Consider the following 16,463-nt stretch of genomic DNA (forward strand, 5'->3'; position numbering starts at 1 on the left):
CCTGATGGTAGCTGTGTTGTTCTAGCTGCTGCGGCCGTTAATAGTGACGGTAACATAGTCATCTCTTCCGACACGGATGTGGACAGCCGGGAGAGTTCTGTCAAGGGAGAGGGACTAGGGAAAGCTAGAGGGGCCGAGGCCCCCGAGATTCCTGAGGACGCGGCCATTGCCGGAGCTGAGGCTCCTGCCACCTCCGGGTACAGCCTCTGGGGCACATAAGGAGGCGGTGGCCGCATATCTAATAAATCCTCTATCTCATCTTCAGCATTGGGTCGAGTCACATAGCTCTTATCTACCTTCAATCGAAATTCATGATTCATACACTCTATTCCCTTTTCTGCTCGAGACCTATCATAAGCTATGGCCTTCTGAGTCACATTCTGTCCTGCCTTAGCCCTGGATTGCTTCTCCTCCCTTACCTGCCGCTGTTTGGATTCCTTCAGCCACGAACCCAGGGCATCAAACATAGTCTGACGGCTACGCCTGGAGAACAGTTGTTCCTGTAAGAAAGCAATTTTTTTCTCATCAAACGAGCCAGCCTTTGGCCATTGCAATTCTTCGTTACTTTTAGTATATTTATGCCACAGAGTACAAAACAATAAAGGGGTAATTCCATGCTTCACATACATATAGTGGCTAGGACTGCCTTCCGGCGGGGCAGGCTGACTCTCAGCCAGTCGAGAGTCACCTGTCCGACAACAACAGCTAAAACAATTCAATTTACTAAAACAAGGCATGGTGATTGGTTCAATACAAACACAAATGACATAAACCACAACCAAGAGCGACAACCCTTACCACCACGATCAGTGAGCCAGTCCCACACTAATCCATAATGTTTCCAACAATAAACATCCCCGACTACACCACAGATCCTCTCACTGCCTTCCTGGTTCACCACTGAGGCTGTCCCGAGGAGGTCTGTGCCTCACCGCGGATATGTCTCGTGGCTACCCAGCTCGGGTCGTGAGTCTCCCAGGTGCAATCGGGCTACATTCCGCGCGCGGTTTATCAAATCAAAGAAGGGCCCATAAAATTGTGTCCAATGTACATGTACTTCAAATCAATGCCCCGCCGTACAGATTCGGGCTTCAAACCAACAACGGCACCGCTCTCCAGCGCCTGCCTCAAAATCAATGCACCGCCCTAGAGCCTGTGCTTCAAAGTCAATCACACGCTCTACCTCGCGTGCTTCGAAATCAAATGCACCTTGCCCTTTACGACAAGTGCTTCAAGTCAAGATTCTACTCACCGGGTGCACCCTGGTACGAATGTCCGTTCTTCGCTGCCAACTCCTCTTGACCAACACGGTCCGTTTCTTGGGTTGAGCTCGTAGGACCCCGGTGAAGGGTGACTAGCAGCAGAGGGCATCCCACTCGGGCGCGCGGAGCGAAACCCTCGAGCTCCCCCTCCGCTCACCCGGCCAAGACGCCCTCGAACCTACCACCCGATTACGGGGGAGGTCAGACCCTATCACGGGGTCCCTTCGTGGTCGCCAACTGTTGTAACCAAATTTTAGTCCCAAGGGCCACACTTACCGGTGGCCCACAATGTAAGTCAAATAATGAGCAGTTGGCAACGTAGAAGGTTCAAGCGTTTATTGGCCAGACAGAAAACTCTACATAGAGGAGCCTCATCGATCCTCACCCATGAGGTGCGCCGAGGAAGACTGCTGGCTCCTTGACAAACTCACACTTTTATACATTATCAGCGCAACATACAAAGCCTTACAAGTGGAAAAGTACCAGCCCGTCCAGGCGCTCCTAATGAGCTCATCCTATAGCTAGTTTCAGCGATACAAAAAAAGGTTACTATCTTTAAGAATAGAAGGTCGGCCGGGTGACTCCCTTCTCGTCCCAGGTTCAGAAGGAATTTTGCTTGGTACTCCCTTTTAGCAGATGTGACCTTGCTTCTCGGTCGTAAATACAATTCAGCCTGTCTTCTACACTGGTGTGTGCTAAATAGAGAAAATATGGGCTCAGGGGACCACGTGATCGTAGTTCCTACACGAAGAGAGAGTTAAGGGCCAAGATGGCCGCGGTCGTGCTTTCGGCCCTTTCCGTCGTACCAAACTATAATGACGAAGAGGGGCCTTATTACGGGACTAAATCAAATAAGCTAACTTTAGTTACGCTATGCTAATCATATATATTAATTTGAACCCTTCACTGGAGAAGCTGTGAGAAGGGACTTCCATTTTGCTGTGTGCTGTGCTGTGTTGGCATGCAGTGGCTGCTTTTGTCTTGGGCAGTGAATGGACTGGACTGACCTTTATGCAACTTCTTTTTGTGGGTTTCTCCAAGGGCTTGAGGTAGAGCTTGCCCCCTGTTCAAGAAGTCTCAGGAACAACAAAGACATCAAGTTTATCTGTTCCCAGCACTGGGGACTGTGTGTTTGGTGCTGCAACAGAAGAAAAAGTAACCTGACGCTGTCCACGACACCGCTGCCGACTCCGTGTCCTGAAGGCACTGCAGAGTGCATAGCTGCATCTTGCACCGCAACCCTGGTCTCACCGACAACCACACTTGATACCGCCACCAAGCAACTGCTTGCACCGTGAGCTGTGGGCACCGCACACCGCACCGCCCCACTTCACGCCACCGCCCTGGTATCCCCGATGCCACCACTCCACGCCAACATCTACGCCGCTGCTTGCACTGTGATTCGAGGGCACCGCTTGTAAGTTACACTATGCACCGTCCTCATCCTGCATTGCAGCCTTGGCCTACCGCTGCCAGTGCCATCGACTTCAGTTCGTCAGCTGATTACAGCGCTTCAGCAACAACGATGCTGCTGGTTGCACCGTGACCTGCCAGACCCACGATGAGCACCGATTCACTTCGCATCGCAGCCCTGGTCTCACTGATGCCGCTGGACGACCGTCACCGAGCCGCTGCCTGCACCGTGACCTGAGGGCACCGCACGCCACAATGCTGCACTTCACACCACAGCCCCGATGCCTGCCGGCACGCCCGACTTCGACCACGAGGAGTCCCATCTACAACGCGTACGACTTAAAGGGCCTGACGACTCCTGCACCGACCTCCAGAACCGATGCCTTTGGACACTGGCTCTTCTGGGCTCATTGAGAGGTCCCTGATGCCCGCCTTACTAAAGGTACTGTTTTAGGGGTCTTCCGGACACCGTAGCTGGCCCGCGATGCCATGGTCAGCCAGAACTGTTTGAATTTGTTGTTCACGACGCTGTGTTAGCCCCAGACGGAGCTATTGACTTCAAGTAACTGTATTTTAAGGCTATTTGGATAACTGAAGATTCCAGAGAACTATATGGTGGATTTTTATCGTTTTTGATCTTGTTTTGAATATATACAAATATTGCATATTTTTCTAAACTGGTGTGGTGTCCTTTTTGTGGTGTTTTCACTGTATTACTGTTGGTTATGTGCAAATGCTTTACACACTGCCTCTGAAATAAACCTGACTGCTCGTACCAAGCTACCAAGGGGGTAAGTAGGGGTTATTTTAGGAGTGTAACTCCCTTATCATGACTAGGAAGAAGGGTCCCTACTTGGACAAAGGTATCTACCTCTAGCAACTAGAGACCCCCATTTCTAACAAGGCCCATCCCTTATTCTATGGAGGGGTGATTTTTATGTTGCCCTGAACACAGCCATCAACTGCTCTCACATCCCATCCACTTCTCACAATGTCACTGCTCGCCAGCTACGAAATACCATGGAAGACCATGATTTATTGAATGCTTGGAGAACTTTCCACCCCTGTGATAGGGAGGACATGTTTTATTCAGTGGAGCATACCAGCTGGTCTTGCGTAAACTATTGACTTGTCTCCAGAGGGGTGGGATCTTGGATCCACAAAGTCTCACTCCTCTGTCCAAATGGTGTTGCACCTACCTATCCGGGCTCCAACTTTTGTGACATGGCAGCTCTCCCCAACCATGCTCCTGGATGCCCCTTTCGCGATTAACTACAACAGGAAATTGTTTACTTTTTTTCAAGGAACACTGATTAGGTGCATATGATGGGCACTGTTGGGCGGCAGTCATAGTCACAATACGTGCACCGTGCCTTGCAAAGTTTGTCTGGTGTGAACATGGGCTTCTATTGGAATTCTCTGCGGCATATTATCAAGCCCATTATCGCTGCTTTAGTGGCAGTTTCCTGCCGCTAAAGCGGCGATAATTGTAACGCCGTCCTTGATAACATGCCCCGGTGATGTTAAAATCTGAGCTAAAATAATGGCTAACCGACTCTCCTTTCTCATGCCATTCTTAGTAAGGCCTAATCAATCAGGCTTTATACCTGAGTGGTCGACGTCCCATATTCTACTGACCCTCTTTGCTTTGATGTAGGTCATTGATCCAGTCCTGGCAGTGGTGGCAGCCTTCCTGGACTCCACAAAAGCCTTCGACTCACTGCAGAGGGACTTTTTAATGACTGTCCTCCACTGGAGGGGATTCCCAAATTAATTTCTGGTTTGTACTGTCCTTTTATACTCAAAACCAGTAGCAAGAGTTAGGAGCAGGCATGCGGTCTCCTATCCTCTCAATATTACCAGGGGCACGCGGCAGGGTAGCCCACTCTTACTGATACTTTTTGCCCTGGCAATGGAGTCATTGGCAGCCAAACTGCGCCAATGGCAGCAGGACTGTGCAAATCGTTACCCATCCAGGCATATTTTAGTGTCACTATATGCAGATGACATTACCCTCTTGAAAGAAAGATCCACTGATTAGCCTTGATTGTGTCCTCCATGAATTTTTCCGATTTGGGGGCTATCCTGTGTAAGATTAGCTGGGAAAAGTCACATCTCTTTCCTCTCACAAAAACCATGCAACCCTTCACCCCAGACTTCCCTTTGCAACGATGTCACTCTGAACTTAAATATCTTCGAGTAGTAATCTCAAGAGATAAAAAGGAAAATGTCAGAGCCAACTATGGCACAACGCGATCCATAGTCGCTGACAGTATTACTCGTTGGATTTCCCTGCCTGTGTCCCTCGCTGGTCATATGGCACTGATGAAAATGATTAGACTACCTAAATTTTCTATATCTATTCCTCAACATACCTCTCCCACTGGGGCACACCTTCTATCAGGCGCTCAAAACGCCAATGGTAAGAATAGCGTGGTCAGGTAAACAACCCCGTATTTAGTGGGACACTTTCACACTACCATTCTCCAGGGGAGGGTTTGAGGCACCAGATATGGAGTTGTACTATTTGTGCACCCAGGCGCATTCTGCCATACACTGGTTCAGACCTACCTCATTCCTTCCACATCTGGCAATAGAGCAGGGATATATGACCCCTGTTCCTTCATCATCATACCTGGGGTCCTTACCGGGTTCAACTGCATCAGCAAACTCCATGGTCGCATGTACATCTGACGCCTGGCGTGGACTGGCCTGAAAACTAGTTGCTGTACTTCCTGCTTACTCTGCTCCCACTATATATGTATCCACAACTGGCGGTCACACATGAGAATCCATGCTGATAATCACTCCAGAAACGCGGATTTCAACATAGGGGGATCTCCATCAGGAGAGCTCCTTTGTGTCTCGTGCCAACTTTTTTAGTGGGGGGGGGGGGGGGTCGCCATCCCCATTGGACATCTTTCTGTACTTTAGGCTAGACTTCCCCACTATTGGCTTCACCCAGATGACGAATACGCCCAATGTGGAATGATTGGGGCAGATTTTCTTCACCTTGCATGGGCATGTGAACCAATGCATGCTTTTTGGGGGAGAGGTTTCCACAATGCTTACTGCCATTATAGGTCAGGATCTGAAGCTCATCCCTCTCTTGGCTCTCTTGGGGCACACAGGGGAGGTTGAGGTGAGCTTCATGAAATATGTGTCACTTTCCATCCTCTTGGCAAGGCAACAAGTTGCATTTCGCTGGGGGCAGGGGAGAGTGCTGAAGTTCAATGACTGGCTCTCTGACCTGATTTATTGTAATGATCAATTGTACTTATATGCTGAACTATTGCTTCCTCGGTCTCGACCGAGAGACATATAGGATTCGTTCCATAATTATCTGTTAACCCGTCCTCTGGATGCCGGTGAACTGTTGCCATGTGACGACTATCACTTGGTCTACTTCACTACCTGTATGTATGTAGTACTCGCTCCTTTTAGATGCCAACTGAGTGATAATATTGCTATGGGATGTGCCTACCATCTTGCAAAGGTATAGTTCATTGCATTATTTTAATGTGATGCCAAGAATTGTGGAGGGTATAGACCACAGATGTGTGACATGTTAAGTTTTCCTCTTTGGACCCACAAACAGCGGGCGAGCGAATGGTAAGGGACGTGATGAGCTGTTTTTCACTATGTATACAATGGCATATCAGAACAACTGATGTTGCACCTTGACATCTATTGTTATTGTTGATTAGTAAAAATCAATAAACAAATTTTCATCCAAAAACATTAAGAAATAAAAGATACTCTGTTAGAAGCACACTGGCCAGTTGCCAGTAGCTTTACCAAGAGAGCCTTCGGTTGGGTGGTTTCTGCTAGTATGTATTCCCTTGACATCTTTCCAAACTGATTCCATCCTTTTTGAGTTATGCAAATTGTATTTCTTGTAGAAGGTATTTTGGCATGTGTGATATAAAAGGTTGCCGTGTTTATTAGTTCACATAAACGTAGTCTGGAGTGTTTAGAATTCCCAGCTGGCTAAAGCAATCAGGGTGTCCCAAACGTCTTCACGGGCATGTATGGTGCCAGGGTGGGTCACTAATCCATTCACAGCCAAGTTCTGTACCCAGGATTGGATCATATCTCCTATGAGATGAGCCCTATACTCCACAGTGTGCATGCAGGTGATGAGGTATGTATGGCATTGACCCCGACCCCTGCATGCGGCCACGGAAGTATTTTCTAAATGAAAGTGTGCACAGTCTCACTTCTACCATCTAATGCCAGTGTATGCATCCCATACAGTTCATTGACTTTTCTGGTGGTGGTGGGTGCCAATGAAATCCCCTCCCTAATGGGTAGGCACATCTAAGGGAGATGTGTGCCAGCTGCCTCAACTCATCTGGTACATATCTCACATCGTACCATCTAGCCCAGCTGCCTAGAGAATTGCAAGTCTGATGATGGACTGGTCCCCAACCAGAGAGTGGCAGAAGTGGGTGTAGTTCCCTGGCATCTGTCAAGGCACTGGCTGCCTTCCCACAGCTCCCCAATGCCTACTGGAGCCTGTAGAGCCAGTCACAGGCTACATGCGCCAAAGTCATCCACTCTACTTCCTGTGGGGCAAATACTAGAGTAGGCCAGCCCCATCAGGAGAAAGTTATTCCAGAATCGATGTACACCCTTTAGGCGAGGAGGTGTGGGAAAGTTCAACATTTTTGTGAATTCGGAGAATGTGTTTGGCAGTAATGGTGTATTGCCAAGAGGTAAGCCTGCCCCTTTAGGTATTCCATCAGAATATTATCTTTAAAATATTATCTTACCAATAAATTGTGGCAAAATATCGAGGCCCAAGATATTAACAAGGTTAGTATGTATCAGCAATGATAGGTTTACTTCACTCATCTCACACATAGATGTGCCTTGTCAATCTATATCTTCAAAGTACACAAATGTTGAGTTAAGAATAGTATATCGATGCTTACCTCAGTGCATGTACCTCCTCGATATTTTGGGCCTTGATATTTTGGTGATTATATTTTGAGATACAACCCTCTCTCTCCTACCTGGTCTGCACTTTAACCAGCCATGTCTTTGCAGGAAGGTAAATCTCGATGTTCACACAATAAATAGTAGGAGCGACCATGTTGGCAAACACAGCTCATATTCAGTGCTGAAGATGGATAAAAGTGCAGCAAGTTGAAAAATAGCTTTCCCGAAAGATACAGATCACTATGCACTCCCCATTCCTTCTGTTACTATGTATGCAGCCTTCAGTGTGAGAGAGGAGGGGTACACAAGATCACTCTTGCATATGAGGCACAAAGGCGAAATAATCACTTCCTGACAGCTCATGTAAAATCAAGACTGTTGCTGCCATTGGTCATTTTCTCATTAGGACTGTCAAGCGCCTACTAGTTTTCAATATGCATTTGGAACTGTTCACATACAGTAGCTTTTATAACCTTCCTGGTAATAGGAGGAATGAATAGGGGTCGGTAGATTGACAAATTATCTTGTTTAGGAAAGCATCACTGTATCTACATTCTGCTTGAAGGGGATGTCTTCTTGCTCAAACACTTGATTTGTCCCTCTTTGCTGGGCATGGAAGCCTACTCTGAATCATCTGGTGTATCTTGGACTTCTATATATCTAGCATAGCTACCTATAGAGCTGCAAAGGTGGCAGTGGCCTATCCCCACTTCGCATAGACGGACAGGAATGGGTAGCAGCCTGAAGTCTGCAGATGTTCACTAAGCCCACCAGAAGTTGTGACACAGTGAGGGGAAGGTGGAGGAGACTAGACATGCCAATCTAGCCAGACATTTCAAATGGAGCAAATTGAGTAGACCAGCCTAATTGAGGGATGCTGTTTCCACCAATCAGACCAGGAGGTGCTGGAACCTCATGGGTGTCGATTCACCAAAACACCAGGGGTACTTACGTAACATACCCTTTGATCTTAATGACATCATAGCAAGTGACATTATATGATCTTTGATCCTGCGTGAGTTAACCAGACCTCTTTTAGGAGGTGTCTTCTCTCGATTGATTAAAATGCATTTTAAAGCACAATTTTCACATAGATTTATTAAAATGCCAAAGACACTGAAAAAGCATTCATTTCAATAATCACATCGTTTCATGGTGTGCCAGATCCAGTGAAACCCAAAGTGCCCCAGGAGTTGACCCTATTTTTTTAAAATATTGAATTGGTGTCCCCACATGTCAAAAATGACCTCCAAAGTGCCAGGATATGCATTTTGTCATATATTCCCCCTGATATAAAACATTACATAAAACTTGCCAGTGCCAGAATTATGCAATTTATGCCATCCAAATGCAATAGCTGACCCTTATGTCATAAATGTCCTCAGTTTGTCAGGGCCAGCACTTTGTTCTACATGGCACCCTCCTATTTGCCAGGTTGTCCACCTTTTTGTCAAGAATTTCCTTAATTGGGGTAGTGCCAGTATTTTGCCTCTGGTGTCCACATGCCAAGAATTTCCTAAAAAATGCCAGTATTTTTCCATGGATACCCTATATACCATAATTTAACTCTAGTTTGCCAGCACCAGTATTTCACAATTGGTTCCCTTTACGCCAGGAATAACCCTCACTGTGCTAGTGCCAGTATTTTTTCACATATGTCTGCCATGCTAAGAAATGCTGCAAGTATGCCAGCACCAGTATTTTTCCCAGTGTCTCTATGAGACAATAACTACCTTCAGTAACCCAGGGACAATTCAATAAAGTCTCCCACAACATCATCATCAACAGACTCCACAACATAGGCATAGGCCACCTTCTTCCTCACAGGACACTCACAGAGAATCTGACTGCCTCCCTTCACCTCCACAAACAAAGACATCATATGCAGTGTACCGCAAGGATCAACCCTTCGCCCCACACTGTTCAACATCTACATGAGCCCGCTTGCAGATGTAGTCAGGTCCCACAGACTCAACATAATCTTCTACGCAAACAACGCTCAGCTGATCCTCTCACTCACCGAGGATCCAGCCAGCACCAAAACCAACTTCTCTAACGCCATAACCAATGTAGTCAAATGGATGAGAGACAAATGGCTCTGACTCAACTCTGGAAAAACTAAAGTACTGTGTTGTAAAGTTATTCCTTTCCTAAATGGTCCTTCCCGTCCTCCCCCAGCCCTTTGTCCTCTCCCATTTCACCGTTAGAACGTTGGTGAGATTCTATTGCAGGCGCCCGGCAATAACGGTCATTCTGGGCAATGGATATCGGTACCAGCAGAATAAAGTAAGCTGTACTTACATCGACGGTGTCTGCTGGTTATTTCACTGGCGACGAGTGTTGCGGGAAGGGCAACTATCGATATCCCCTTCGTGTGTGGCCCAGAGAGGATACGGCTCTGCGCTACTTGAGGTTTAAGGAAAATCGGATCAAGAAGTGCAGGAGGAGGGAGATCTTCCGTATCTTCGGTTGCGGTGAAATGTGAGGGGCGCCGCTTCATCGAAGAACCAGTACACGCTAGTACAACCCAGGGGAGGAGCGTGTTGGAGAAAACATCCGGGTCGTGAGTAATCTGAGGGAGCAGCGTTGTGAGGGGCGTTGCTACAGCGAAGATAGGATCGAGTAAAACGCATGTGCAGCCCTGGGGAGAAGCGCAGTGAAGAAGTCATCCGGGTCATGAGTAAGCTGTGAGAATAGTGTTCCAGCAACTCTAGATCCGTAATCTGCGTCAGTATCTCGGCCGGCGTTTTGAGAGGAAACACTTCACTGATTTACTCCGGGTTTGAAGTGGTAGCAGCGGAAGTTACCTGCTCTGCTATTCGGGTGGGTAACACGTCTTGGAAAATAACGTATGTAGCTGCAGCAGTGAAAATATTGAATTAAGGGGGAATGTGAGAAGTTGGCCTGATGTATGATGTCACTAGTTATAGTGTACACCTTATATCAGTCCAAATACCCTTATGGTGATTGGTTGTAAAGTCAACCTTATAGACCAGCTATCCTAGTGGTAGCATGGACAAGAGCAGTCTTAGGCTAAACTCTGAATGGCATGTGAAGCCAGCTGTGATACCATATATAATCCCTTGAATACCAAATGAAAGGACACCACAACAGATATATATATAAAATAAAGTGTATTTATTCTAAGCAAACCCTCAGCACTCTTTATGAGATTAGAGGTAAGTACAACACAGTCTTATTAATGCATACAGTAAGTCACACAGGTAAGTAATACAGTTAGGCCCTAGGGGCCACGCAAACCATATACTAAGTAAGTGGTATAAGAACCACTGTCACGGAAATAGAATAGGCCTAGGCCTAGGGAATCGCTGGGGCTACACTACACTAGCGTTAGTTAGGAAGTGGGAGGCCCACGGGATTCGTGTGCAGAGTGGAAACACTCACGCGTAATGCGTAAAAGTCAATAGCAATATTACAGTTTAGAAATAGATAGATTTAGGACACTTCCGGAGTAGCTAGGAAGTTGAGACTTGAAAACTAGACACTAGGATAGTCACTATCCTGTTGAGCACCGGAGTACCCAAGTTACCTAGCCCACAGGCTGCGGGTGCATAGGGGTGAAGATGCGTCGTTTTCGTCGTCGACTCCTATGGATGCCTGAAGAAAGATGCTGACAGGCAGTCAGGGGAGAGTGTCCGGTGGATCCCAAGGCTGGGATCAAGAAGAGAAGAAACCTGCAAGCAGAAGGGACAGAGTCAAGGTCACTAGCCAGTGACCACGTGGAACCAGGAAGGAACCAGGCGATGTCGTGAAGAGTTGCAGGTGAAGGTGAAGCTTGTCACTGCAGCCAGGAGGACCAGGAAGCGTCTAGGATGACCAGGACCAGGAGGCGAGCTGTCCCACGAAGGCTCTTGCTGTCGGCGGCGTCGAAGTTGGACTAGGACTCACCAAGCCTTGGCAAGCGGAACCCACGAAGAACAAAGGACTTGCTTCTGGTGCAGACCAGGAAGGTCTGGGGTGCTTCTTCTTTGCAGAGAAGCGGGAGCCAGTCTGGAGGAGCCAAACCAGCGCAGAAGATTTCAGGGAGCGTCGTCACAAAGGCCACTAGCCAGCGGGCAAGCAACCGGACAGACGTGGCAAGCAGGAAAATGCTGAAGGGCCCCACGCAGAACTCGTGGAGTGTGGGGGGCTGGTCTTCGGTGCAGATGGTGCTTGGGGTTGGGGCTTCTCAATCCCCGGTGCACAACTTCGAGGGTACCTCAGAAGCTGCGCTGTAAGTTACTAGCCACTTTTCCCAGGTAGCCGGTCCCACGTCGCTCGTCGCCTCCACGGATCTCAGCTCTGCTGCAGATGTGGATGAGGGTCGGAGAAGTCTGGAAATCAAGGCTCTGGTCGGGCTCTGCAGTCGGTTCCTCGTAGAACGGTCGCAAAGCAAAGGGTAGTCTCTTGATGGTGCCTGTTTGCACAGGGTAGCCACTCCTTGGCTACAAGGGAGATTCTTCAGTCTTCTTCTTTCGTCGAATGTCGAAGGTCCAGAGTTTCTGTTCAGTTTTGCAGGTTCAGGATAATCTAAAGTCTTGAGGCCCAACTCCCACTCTTATACTAATCTGGGGGGCTGGGATACCTGCTAGGTCACGCCTTATGGGTGGGACCTGGGAGGGGGTGGTTACACCCACTTCCCTTTGTCCAGTTTCGCGCCAGAGCTGGGGCTGGAGTGCCCCAGCGCCGGTTTGAACTGGACTATGCAAGGAACACCTTGTGTGCCCCAGGCATGTCTCATTCCTTTCAGCCCACCCTGCCCCAATACACTAAAGGCTGTCTGGGGAGGTGCTAGCACCTCCCCAAGCAGGAAACCTATTGTCCAGGCCTCCCTGGCTGGGATCACTCCCAGCTGCAGGAGGTCAGACTTGTGTCGTGGCAGCAGCATCCATTTTGTGATGCTGAGGCTTTGGTCAGAGGCTAACAGTTGAAGTATGATTTTATCATGTCTTTCCCTGTAGAAGGGGGGAATAGTATTCTCATGTCCAGAAATGGCATGGGGGTATTATTCCCTAGTGTTAGACACCTTACACGACATGTTTTGATAAAGCCAAACCATAGTTACCATAACCGTCTAAGATTATAAGGCACTTTAAGAGTATATGGTAGGCTATATCATAGAACAGCTATAAGGACAAGGTTCCGAAAGCTGCAGACAGGCTCAGCTCATGCTAGAGCACCATCTCACATGTTACCAAGCACTCTGCCTCCAGGATTGTCAAGGCCTGCCATAGGAGTGGCTGATAGGTACACATGTGTCTATATGTAAGTTAGGTATAGGTATACTACACCTAAGCAAGGGGTGATTACACGACCTTGCCCCAGCAGAGTGATCAGCCAGTTGTGTCAAAATGGAAGGCCAGGCCAGGGGTGGCATAATACATGCCGCAGCCCCTGGTAGGCCTAGGGTACACCTATGCCCTGGGTACCTAGGGTACACTGTACAGGGGCCAATAAGGTGATCCTATCCAAATGGGTTATGCACCTAAAGTACATAGTATTAATTTAGAGAGAGAACAGCAGGGCTGTGGGTCTGATTAGCAGGCCCACAGCCACATCTAAGTCGAAAACCAGTAAAGCAAAAGCAAAAAGTGGGGGTGAACATAGAAAGCAGACCCTACTCTCCTACACAACTCCCCCCCAAACTTAGGGACATTAAACTAACCTTGACCAGTTGAGTCTTCATGTTCTAAGTGGAAATATCTGGAGAGTCCATCTGCATTGGCATGGTCAGTCCCAGGTCTATGTTCCACTGTGAAGTCCATCCCCTGTAGGGAAATGGACCACCTAAGAAGTTTGGGATTTTCACCCTTCATCTGATTTAGCCACAAGAGGGGCTTATGGTCTGTCTGAATCTTGAAGTGAGTGCCAAACAAGTATGGCCTCAGCTTCTTCAGGGCCCAAACCACAGCAAAGGCCTCCCTCTCAATAGCTGACCAACGTTTCTCTCTAGGGGTCAGCCTTCTACTTATAAAAGCAATGGGCTGGTCTTGACCATCTACATTCAGTTGTGAAAGAACAGCTCCCACACCTAACTCAGAAGCATCTGTCTGGACAATGAACTCTTTGGAGTAGTCTGGACTTTTCAGAATAGGTGCACTGCACATGGCCTGCTTCAGGTCATCAAATGCTTTTTGACAGCTTACTGTCCACTGAACTTTCTTTGGCATCTTCTTGGAGGTCAAGTCATTAAGTGGTGTCACTATGGACCCATAGTTCTTAACAAACTTTCTGTAGTACCCAGTCAGGCCCAAGAAAGCTCTGACCTGAGTCTGGGTAGTTGGAGGAGCCCAGTCCTTTATGGTCTGGATCTTGCTCTCCAGTGGTTGAACCTGACCCCCACCAACTAGGTGGCCCAGGTATACAACCTTGCTCTGCCCTATCTGGCACTTAGTGGCCTTGATAGTGAGGCCTGCCTTTTGCAGGGCCTCTAAAACATTCCTCAGGTGGACCAGGTGATCCTCCCAGGTGGAGCTAAAGACAGCAATATCATCAAGATAAGCTGCACAATAATCATCCAACCCAGTAAGGACTTGATTCACCAGCCTTTGGAAAGTGGCAGGTGCATTCTTCAAACCAAAGGGCATTACCACAAATTGATAATGTCCTCCTGGGGTCGAGAAAGCAGTTTTGGCCTTTGCACTCTCAGCTAGTCTGATTTGCCAGTAGCCTGCTGTTAGGTCAAATGTGCTCAAAAACTTAGCAGCTGCCAGTCTGTCAATGAGCTCATCTGCCCTAGGTATTGGGTGGGCATCTGTCCTAGTGACAGCATTGAGACCTCTGTAATCCACGCAAAACCTCATCTCTCTCTTACCATCTTGGGTGTGAGGTTTTGGCACAAGGACCACAGGACTAGCCCAAGGGCTCTCTGAAGGTTCAATGACTCCCAGCTCCAACATCTTTTGTACCTCAACTTTTATGCAGTCCCTGACATGGTCAGGTTGCCTGTAGATTTTACTCTTCACAGGCAGACTGTCACCAGTGTCCACCTCATGGGTGCACCAGTTTGTCTGACTTGGGGTCAGAGAGAACATATGTCTGTAGGATTGCAGAACCTGTCTGCAGTCCTGTTGCTGATGGACAGTGAGGCTGTCAGAAAAGACCACACCATCAACTGAGCCATCATCAGGGTTCTGAGTCAACAGGTCTGGGAGAGGGTCACTCTCTTCCTCCTGCCCCTCATCTGTAGCCATGAGTAGCCCCATGTCTGCCCTGTCAACATATGCCTTCAATCTGTTGACATGAAGCACCCTGTGGGGCTTCTGGGAGTCCCAAGGTCCACCAAGTAGGTGACTTCTCCCTTTTTCTCAACAATAGTGTGGGGTCCAGACCATTTGTCTTGGAGTGCTGCTGGGGCCACTGGCTCCAACACCCACACTTTCTGTCCTGGCTGGTAAACAGTCAGTACAGCCTTTTGGTCATGCCAAGCTTTTTGGAGTTATTGGCTTGCCTCAAGGTTTTTAGAAGCCTTCTTCATATACTCTGCCATCCTGGAGCGGAGACCAAGTACATAATCCACTATGTCTAGTTTGGGTTGTCTGAGAGGTCTCTCCCATCCTTCCTTCACCAAACACAGGGGTCCTCTTACAGGATGCCCAAACAAAAGCTCAAAAGGGCTGTAGCCAACCCCTTTTGTGGGACCTCTCTGTAAGCAAACAGAAGGCAGGGTAAAAGGATGTCCCATCTTCGCCTAAGCTTGTCTGGTAATCCTTTTATCATTCCCTTTAGGGTCTTGTTGAATCTCTCAACAAGCCCATTGCACTGTGGGTGATAGGGTGTGGTGAACTTATAGTTAACACCACACTCCTTCCACATTGCAGTCAAGTATCCTGACATAAAGTTGGCACCTCTGTCAGAAATGACCTCCTTTGGAAAGCCCACTCTGGAGAATACTCCAAGCAGGGCCCTTGCCACAACAGGAGCTGTTGTGGTCCTCAGGGGAATTGCTTCTGGGTACCTGGTGGCATGGTCCACTATCACCAGTATGAATCTGTGCCCAGATGCTGTTTGTGGGTCCATTGGTCCTACAATATCTATGCCCACTCTTTCAAAGGGGACCCCCACCACAGGTAGTGGTATGAGGGGGGCCTTTGTGGTGCCACCTGATTTGCCACTGGCTTGGCAGGTGACACAGGAGCGACAAAACTCCTTAGTATCTTCTGACATATGGGGCCAGTGAAAGTGAGGGACAAGCCTGTCCCAAGTCTTGTTCTGGCCTAAATGTCCTGTAAGGGGAATATCATGGGCCAAGGTTAGAAGGAAGCCCCTGAACTTCAGTGGTATGACCAACCTCCTGGATGCACCAGGCTTGGGGTCTCTAGCCTCTGAGTACAGTAGCCCTTCATCCCAATACACTCTATGGGTACCTTGAGCATTCCCTGCAGCCTCAGCAGCAGCCAGCTGTCTGAGGGGTTCAAGAGAGGGGCAGTCTAATTGAGCCTGCCTCAGATCTGCCCTTGAAGGTCCCCCTGTCCCAAGAAACTCAACCTGATCAGGTTCAAGTTCTTCTAGGACAGTTCCTTCAGGGCTCTCAGAATCATCCTCCTGGGAGGGCTGATCCACCACCTGAGGCAGGGGGGAAGGCACAGCCTTAACCCTACTGCTCTTTCTCTTGGATTGTGACTGGTCCATAGTTTCAGGATCCAGCACTTGTTCAGTGTTGCACTTTTTGGCCTGTGACCTGGTCACAGCAAGGACATGTGCATCTATCCCCAGCATTTCTGCATGGGTCCTATACTCCACTTCAGACCAAACTGAAGTTTCAAGATCATTGCCCAGTAAACACTCTACAGGAAGGTCTGAACTAACAACAACTTTCTTGAGGCCAGTTACCCCTCCCCAGGA

This window comes from Triturus cristatus, chromosome 3_2, assembly GCF_964204655.1.
Source record: "Triturus cristatus chromosome 3_2, aTriCri1.1, whole genome shotgun sequence".
NCBI lineage: Eukaryota > Metazoa > Chordata > Amphibia > Caudata > Salamandridae > Triturus > Triturus cristatus.